Source organism: Bos indicus, chromosome 10, assembly GCF_029378745.1.
Source record: "Bos indicus isolate NIAB-ARS_2022 breed Sahiwal x Tharparkar chromosome 10, NIAB-ARS_B.indTharparkar_mat_pri_1.0, whole genome shotgun sequence".
Classification (NCBI taxonomy): Eukaryota; Metazoa; Chordata; class Mammalia; order Artiodactyla; family Bovidae; genus Bos; species Bos indicus.
The window spans coordinates 15,749,111-15,758,115 of NC_091769.1; the positions used below are offsets into that span (position 1 = coordinate 15,749,111).

At 37.5% G+C, this 9,005-nt stretch overlaps 1 pseudogene; it reads left to right on the plus strand.

Annotated features, from left to right (window-relative positions):
- Nucleotides 1-2,225: 2,225 nt before the first annotated feature.
- Nucleotides 2,226-8,023, plus strand: LOC109564185 (small ribosomal subunit protein uS11-like; annotated as a pseudogene).
- The last annotated feature ends 982 nt before the right edge of the window (nucleotides 8,024-9,005 follow it).

A 9,005-nucleotide genomic window follows, 5' to 3' on the forward strand; every position in this document is an offset into this window, starting at 1 on the left:
TTCATTTAGTTTCTAACTGTGTGATCTTGAGCAAGCCACTTGACCCATAAAAGACATAAACAAAATAGAAGAAAAAGTTAATATTAACAGATACACACTAATGTATTTAACATCCCGTATCCTCTAAATAATCTTTACAAGATTGTTTTCTATAATAATCAGTAATAATAATTTTCTTGATTTGTTCTTTAGCTTTGTAACAACTATTTAAAAATAATAATCAATATAAATCTTAAAGAAATTTCACACGTGAAGTAAAATTTGCACTTACCAATAAAAAATATATTTCACAATGGACACGCTATTTCAATTTTCAATTTTAAACACAAGTAAAAACTCCAAGTCAAACCAGTCAATCCTGAAGGAAATCAACCCTGAACATTCATTGGAAGGACTGATGCTGAAGCCGAATCTCCAATACTTTAGTCACCTGATAAGAAGAGCCAGCTCTTTGGAAAAGACCCTGATGCTGGGAAAGATTGAGGGCAGGAGGAGAAGGGGACGGCAGAAGGATGAGATGGTTGGATGGCATCACAGACTCAATGGACACGAGTTTGAGCAAACTCCAGGAGATAGCGAGGGACGGAAGCCTGGAGTACCGCAGTCCATGGGGTCTCAAAGAGTCAGACATGACTGAGCCACTGAATAACAACAAGGGAAATACTCCCAAGAGGTCATGAAGAGTGATGAAATTGAAGTACCTCAGGCTCTGCTTCTTCATCTTTATAACTTGTGTCATCTTTGCTTATGTCAAATTTACCATCTAAACGCATCTAAATGCACCTAAAATTGCATCACAAGCTCTGTGGGCGCGTACAACATCAAAGAGAACTTGAAGAATCATGAATGGTTTGAGCTGAACCTCAAAACTAAAGTGCATAGGTGAGTGTTGGGGTCAGCTATATAACTGAGAGTTTTTCAAATTAGTCTCCACGTAAAGTATGATGCTTACCAAAGTATGTGATAGACAAATGTGCTAATTTGGAGCTTACACGTATGTTCTTAAAATTCAACAATAACTACTATTGTTTAGAATGTAGACCAATAACATTTTTTAGAGGGGGAGGGAAGAGTATTTTTTAAAAAAATTTATTGAAGTATAGTTGATTTATAGTGTTATGTTCATTTCTGCTATACAGTAAAGTCACTCACATAAATATCTGAGTCATATGTATATGTCTCTCTGAAGCATATATATATATATATATATATACACATACATATACATATATATATATATACACATGCTGCTGCTAAGTTGCTTCAGTCGTATCCGACTTTGTGCGACCCCATAGACGGCAGCCCATCAGGTTCCACCGTCCCTGGGACTCTCCAGGCAAGAACACTGGAGTGGGTTGCCATTTCCCTCTCCAATGCATGAAAGTGAAAAGTGAAAGTGAGTCGCTCAGTCGTGTCCGACTCTTAGCGACCCCATGGACTGCAGCCTACCAGGCTCCTCCGTTCATGGGATTTTCCAGCACATATACATACAGTCTTCTTGGGTCAGCAAGATCCCTGGAGAAGAAATGGCAACCCACTCCAGTATTCTTGACTGGGAAATCCCATGGACAGAGGAGCCTGACGGGCTACAATCCATGGGGTTGCAAGTCAGACATGACTTGGTGAATAAACCACCATCACCACCACTATATATATATAAATCAGATTCTTTTCCATTAGTTTATCACAGGATACTAAATATAGTTCCCTGTGCTATACTGTAGGAACTTGTTGTTTAATCCATCCTAGATATTAATATAATAGTTTGAATCTGGTAATCCCAAACTCCCAATGCTTCTCTCCCCCTGGAGAAGAGTATTTTATCATTGACATTTTTTAGAATTGTCAAAAGTAGTGATAACAGAAAGCAGATCAGCTTTTAGTCAGTTTTAATATTTTAAAATTCTCTTCAATGTTTCCCTGTTGCCTGCTTCCTTCACCCTTGGTAATCCACCCTCCCAAGTTACTTGCATTTTGTGACTTTAACGGTGAGACAACCACTGACTCACTCCCGGCCTCACCCACCGGCCGGCCTATCATGGCCCAGACCTCGTATTCACAGATCTGCCATATATGAGGCTACACTTGTGGCCACAGAGATAGACCAGCAGGAATGAAGGAAGATGTTCACCTTACAATTTTTGACTTGTGTCATTACTGGACTGCTACATGTACATTAATTTTGTTTAAAAATCTGAAATTTTCTTGTGATTAGCGCAAGCATAATGGATTGTACATTTGAGGTATTTAAAATAGGTGTATACCCAAAGCAGAAACTAACATCACATTGTAAATCAACTATACTCCAATAAAACTTTTGAAAAAAGTTATAAGTAAATATTAAAATGTACCACAATTTTTAATAACCGTTTTGTCATTTCTACAAAATGACAAAGTAGTAGGTGTATTGAGCCTGTAAGCACTGCTAAAGTGAGCAATCCTATGAGTTTTCCAGGGACTCGGGTTTTCCAGGATACAGGACATTCAGTGCTAAAATTGGGACAGTTCAGGCAAACCCAGGTGGTGAGCCACCCTACCTGAGCCCCTCGGAGAGCAGCACACCATGATCTCACAGAAGGCTGGTTTCTCACTGGCTGAGTCTTTTCTGGAGGGATGGAGAAGCCAGCCATTTCTTATTGATGCTGAAACTGGCTCTCAGACTAGGAGGCTTCAGCCTAGAAGCATGGCCGCCTCTTTATACTGATGTCCTCTCCTCCCTAAACTGACCACCTTTCTCTGACTCAAACAGAGCATTTGTTTGATGACAACAGCAAATGCTATTAGGGAATGTCCTTTATATAAGTCACCGTAGAGTGTTTTACAACTAAACACATGGTGAATGTAGAAATTTTGCAATTTTTAAAGAACATAGCAGAGACTTAGGTTTCTGAAGATCCCCGAGGCTGCTGCCACACCTGTGTGATGTAAATCAGAAAGCCCTAGATTTGGGGTTCCAGAGTTGAAATTTGAAGTGTCCAAGATAGTTGGGGGATCCAAACCCTTGAATATGTAATGAAACAAGAGGCTTGGAAAGTATATTATCCTGCTAAAACTGTACCCCGTGTGAGTTAAATAACTAAAAAATCAATACATAGTGTTACTGACAACCAAGCTATTGTCTTTTGGCGATTTTGTGCTGAAACAGACAGTTGTAAAAGAGAATGATGGTGTTTTTCATGCATCATATGTTGCCCTCAAACCAATGGCATGATCTATAAATAATGATTTGTGGCCAGACTCAAGCATTGAGATAAAGTCATTTGTGAAAGTTTGATGAACACCTTTGCCTGTTTTTATTTTCAAAACAGTAAAATAAAAGACATCCAAGCCTGAAAGATAATGTTTAAAGAATAGGTTACAGCTTTCTGATGGCAAAGTCTGAAAAAGATGTGAAGAAGTGATACTTCACAAGGGGAATGAAAGAAGGAAGAACAGGCCATTTTCTCCTTCAGGTTTGGCCCTCAGGTGGCTGGAGAGAACAAGTATGTGGTGTTGCCACATCTGTGCACTCTGCAATGACACTTTTGTGCACGTCACTGATCCTTCTGGCAAGGAAGCCATCTCCTGTGTAACTGGTGGGATGAAGGTGAAGACTGACTGAGATGAATCATCTCCATATGCTGCTATGTTGGCTGCCTGGGATGTAGCCCAGAGGTCATGGAGCTGGGTGTCATTGCTGTCCACAGCAAACTCCAGGCCACAGGAGGAAATAGGACCAAGACTCCTGGCCAGGGGTCTCAATCAGCCCTCAGAAGCCTGCTTGCTCAGGAATGAAGATTGGGCAGATTGAGGATGTCACACCCATCCCCTCTGACAGCGCTCACCAGAAGGGGGTTGCTGTGATTGCCATCTGTGAACAGGACTCCTCAAATTATTATTGTTTTCTGTTAAATTGCTGTGACGTAAGCTCAAAAAAAAAAAAAAAAAAAAGACTAGGTTACAGAAACGTCATCCACTGACCACTTAAAATTTGGCCTTTTGCCACACCTGTGAGGCTTAAACTTCAAGGTCAGTCAAAACAAAGGCAGTTGTTGTTGAATGATTGAACATGCATTAGCTTTCTGAAAGTGGAGCACCAAACAGGAAGGTCCCACTACTAGAACACTAGCATCTGTGTTTGTTGGAAGGTATATTGGTACAAATTTTTGGAAGATCATTTGACCTTATAAACAAAATTTTAAATGCAATGTCCTCTGATCGAACAAGGCCATTTCTAAGAATTTGGTACATTAACATAATGGCACAGATTTGCAAAACAAGGAAAGCTTATTGCTGAACATTGATAATATTTGTGATAGTTGTCCATCTAGACAACCTGAATCTAACAGTAGAGTTAAGAACTTTATTGTAGTTACCAGAGGCAGAGGTATGGGGAGGGAGGACTGGAAGAAGATAGTCAAAAGGTACACACTTTCAGTTATAAGTACTAGAGATGTAATGTACTACGGATGTAATAAATGTCATTAACACTGCTTTAATTTATATAAGAGTTTAGAGAATAAATCCCAAGAGTTCTCATCATAAGAAAAATATTTTTTTTCTATTTCTCTACTATTGTTACCCATATGATCACTAAGTTTACTGTGATAATCATTTCATATGTATGAAAGTCAAATCATTGTGCTTCCACACCTTAAATTTATACAGTGCTGTATGTTAATTGTATGTCAGTAAAACTGGAAGAAAAACAACTTTATTGGTGTTCCACATTGAAGAAAACTAGCCACCAGGAAGAAGGAGGTAGGTTATGTGCATTGGCTTGGGAATAAGGCTGGAATATACTGGGGAGAAGATGACAAGTTGCAGAGCAGCATGCATCGTGTGATTTTATCTTGTAAAATAAATATAAGAAAACAATCTGCATACACATTTGTGTGTGCACTCATAAATCATTTAGGAAATATGTTCATGGCAAACTGTTGAGTGGTTAATGCTTAGAAACGGGAGCAGAGGTGCTCCATTTGAATTTTTTGGGATGTACTTACATTACTTTCTCTGTTTGAAGGCAGAATTTCCTTTTTGTTTCTTTTAAGAACAAGGAAGCATGTTTTCAGTTAGGTCCTGACTGAAAATCACTGTACTTCTTTCTTGCACTGACCATATCAGAGACGGATGGCAGTGTTGACTGGATATAAAAAGACACCATGGACAGTAGGTAAAATCAGTCCTCTCCACCTAAAGAGAGAGCCGCTCTATCCTACAGTACTTCTGGCAAAAGGCTTCAACCAGGTAATGTACTAAAATCACTTATCAAATAAAGGTAGTATATTATTTATGGAATTAAAATTATCTATTTGTATCTATTTATATCACTCTATTTCAAGTTTGGAGGATGAAGGATGCTTTTTCCTCTTACCCAAGTTATTTCTCTTCCCAGGCCTACATCTGTCTCTCCCTAGACACTACTCAATTAAAATAAATTTTAAGATATTTTAAAACAGGAGGCAGAAGCTATCTCACGAATGGTTCTAAAAGAAGTGTTATTTCTGGAAGTTTCCAAATGGGCTAAGGGAATAGAGTGGGTCAGCACATACTTGTGGGATCCAACAAGTAACCCAACAATTATTAAGAGACCGAAGAGCAACTACCCGAAGACCAAGAGTAACTCACCAATATGGCACTTGTATCTCCACCTGTTAACAATGCCTGTCTATCAAGTTAGTACCTGTGAAAGCAACCCAAGAACTAACAGAAAGTGTTAAAAATATATTACTCAATTACTTTGAATAATAGCAGTTTAATCTTGTAAAACATCATTTGAATTTTTAAAAGGGATTAAAAAATGTTCACTGCAGTATATAAACACAAAATTACACATATAATAAATGAACAGCTTGTTAGATTTTCACAAACGCAACTCTTCCATATAAACGGCATCCAGATTAAGAAACAGTACATTATCAATACCCCAGAAACAACTAATTTTTTTAAATGTCAGGGGACAATACATTTGTGGGCCTGTTTTTGGATTGTCTTGGGAAAGATCAATGTCACAATATTGAATTCTCCAATTTATGAAGGTGGTTTATCTTTGTAATTTAACAGGGAAGCTTTGTAATTTAACAGCCTTCCTGGAAATGCTGGAAAATCAGGAAGAGTGACTAAGTCCATCAGTTTCCTCTGAGAGTCCCTGCAGGGAGATGTCCTGCTTCACTGCGTCCTCCTTGACTTCGTGGTATGGGTAGAAGTGCCCAGGTGAAGCCTCCAGTTTTCTAGCCATCACTCTCATCTTACCATCCCAGTCACGGCAGGCGTTCAGTGTCTTCCTCCCTGCACAGAACATGCTCCATCATCTTATGCCACTTTTTCCCCTCCATTTCCTCTGCCAAGAATTTGTAGGTTGGCTCAGAGCAACGCACTTTGGTGATCTTCCATCTTAGTGTGGGGCTCTTGGTCCAGCCTCCTTCTTTGCTGGTCATTCTAGTGGTGCTGCTGGCTGGTCCTTGTAGATTTTGACCTCCTATCCAGGAACTTTCCTTAATTTGTTCTTCATACAAGTATGTCTTCAGGGCAAACAGGGATATATTCTTAAAGTATACTTCTATACGTTAAATAGAAGTATATAAAGTATATATTGATGCACAATATAAGTCACAGGTATACAACATAGGATGCACAACTATTAAAGGTTACACTCCACTTATTATAAAACATTGCCTGCATTCCCTGTGTTGTATAATATATCCTTGTAGCTTAATTTATACCTACTGGTTTATACTTCTTAATCCCTACCCCTATGTTGGCCCTCCCTTCTCTCGCCCCACGGGTAACCACTAGTTTATTCTCTATGTCTGTCAGTCTGTCCTTTTTCTTATAGTATTCACTAGTTTGTATATTTTTAGATTCCATATATAAGTGATACCATACAGTATTCGTCTTTCTCTGTCTGACTTCTTTAACTTTAGCATAATGCCCTCCAAGTCCATCCATCTTGCTGCAAATGGCAAAATTTCATTCTTTTTTAAATGGCTGAGTAGTATAGCATTGTGCGTATGTATACCACATCTTCTTTATACATTTATTTGTTGATGGATGTCAACAAATATCTTGGCACGTTCCATATGCCATATCTTGGCAATTGTAAATAATGCTGTTATGAATATTGAGGTGCATGTATCTTTTTGAATTAGTCTTTTAATTTTTATAGCAGTATAGTTGATTTACAATGTTGTGTTAGTTTTAGGTATAGAGCCAAGTGAATCCATTAAACATACACATATATCCATCTTTTTTAGATTCTTTCTCCATATAGGCCACTACAGAGTACTGAGTAGAGTTCCCAGTGCCATACAGTAGGTCGTTATTAGTTATCTATTTTATATAGTAGTGTGTGTTTGTAAATTCCAATCTCCCAATTTATCCCTTCTCCTTCTTCCCCCCGGTGACCATAAGTTTATTTTCTACATCTGTAGATATAGCTAGAAGTGGATCTATACCCAGGAGTGGAATTGCTGGGTCATATGGTAGCTGTATTTTTAGTTTTTTGAGAAACTGCCATATTGTTTTCCACAGTGGCTTTACCAATTTACATTCCCACCCACAGGGTACAATGGTGCCCTTTTCTCCACATCTTCCCAACGTGTGTTATTTGTGTTCTTTTGGATGATTGCCATTCTGACAGATATGAGATGATATCCCAACGTGGTTTTGTTCTGCGTTTCTCTGATGATTAGCGATGTTGAACATCTTTTCACGTGCAGTTTGGACACCTGCATTTCCTCTTTGAAATAAGTGTCTATTGAGGTCTACGGCCCATTTTTTGATTGGGTTATTTGTTATTTTTATGCTGAACTGTATGAGACAAAAGGGATACGTTCTTAACCTGAAATGCTTCCCCCTAATTTCCATGATAAAATTTTTAACATAAAAAAAGAACAAATTGAATAGTTCATCAAATAAGCTAGAGTTAACAATTGTTAATGTTGACCATATTTGCCACACTGATCTTGTTAAGATGTTATAAAACAGATATTATCATATTTCACCCTAAATATCAGAAGGCATCTCTAAAGTTAACACCTTTTCCTACATAACCAGAAAACATTATCATCTCTAACAATATTAACAATAATTTCTTCGTATAATCTAATATCTAGAAGTTACTTAAGATTTTCCAACTGTTTCCAAAATATCTTTATACCTGGTTTATTCATGTTATTTCATTGTATGTTTCATCTTTTTTATGTGTACCATTTTAAAAGTCTTTATTGAATTTGTTATAATATTGCTTCTGTTTTTTATGTTTTGGGTTTTTTTTTTTTTTTGGCCACAAGGCTGTAGGATCTTTGTTCCCTGATCAGGGATCAAAGCTGCACTCTCTGCAAAAAAGGCGAAGTCTTAACCACTGAACCACCAGGGAAGTCCCTACATGTTTCATCTTCAGCTACCTTACCATTCACTTGTTGAAGCACCGTCTAGATTTATCTGTTTGCTTCCTCACAGCAGTGTGAGTTGTTTCTTCATCTCTTCTACTTCCTTTTACCTAGAAGTTAAACATTTTTCGGCAGAAAATACTTCATAGGAGAGGTGATATATACTTTCTATTTCATCATATTAGAAGGCTCATGAGTCTGATTCTCTTAATATTTGCAACGCTAAGATTGATCCTTGGATTAAGATGATAACAGCCTGATCCTAGGATTATAAAGTTACATTTTCTTGCTTGTGCATAGCAAGTAATCTTTGAGGTGAAATTTTGCAAATATGTAAAACACTGGTTCCCCATTGATCTTTCACATAATGCTTTTAACATCTTTGTTGATCCTTGCCTGAATAAACTATTTCACTAAGGGATTGTAAATTGATTTCCTAACTCTATTATTTTTTACATTTATTATCTAACATTCTTCTATTACTAAGACTCTCATCAGCAAGGTTTAGTTGATTATGCTGATAATAATTCCTAATGGAAAGTGGAATAAATGCCTAATTACTTTCTTTTAAAAACCTGTTTTCAAAGTAAGAAAGTAATTAACAATTTTCAAAGTTACTGTTATAGCCACCAC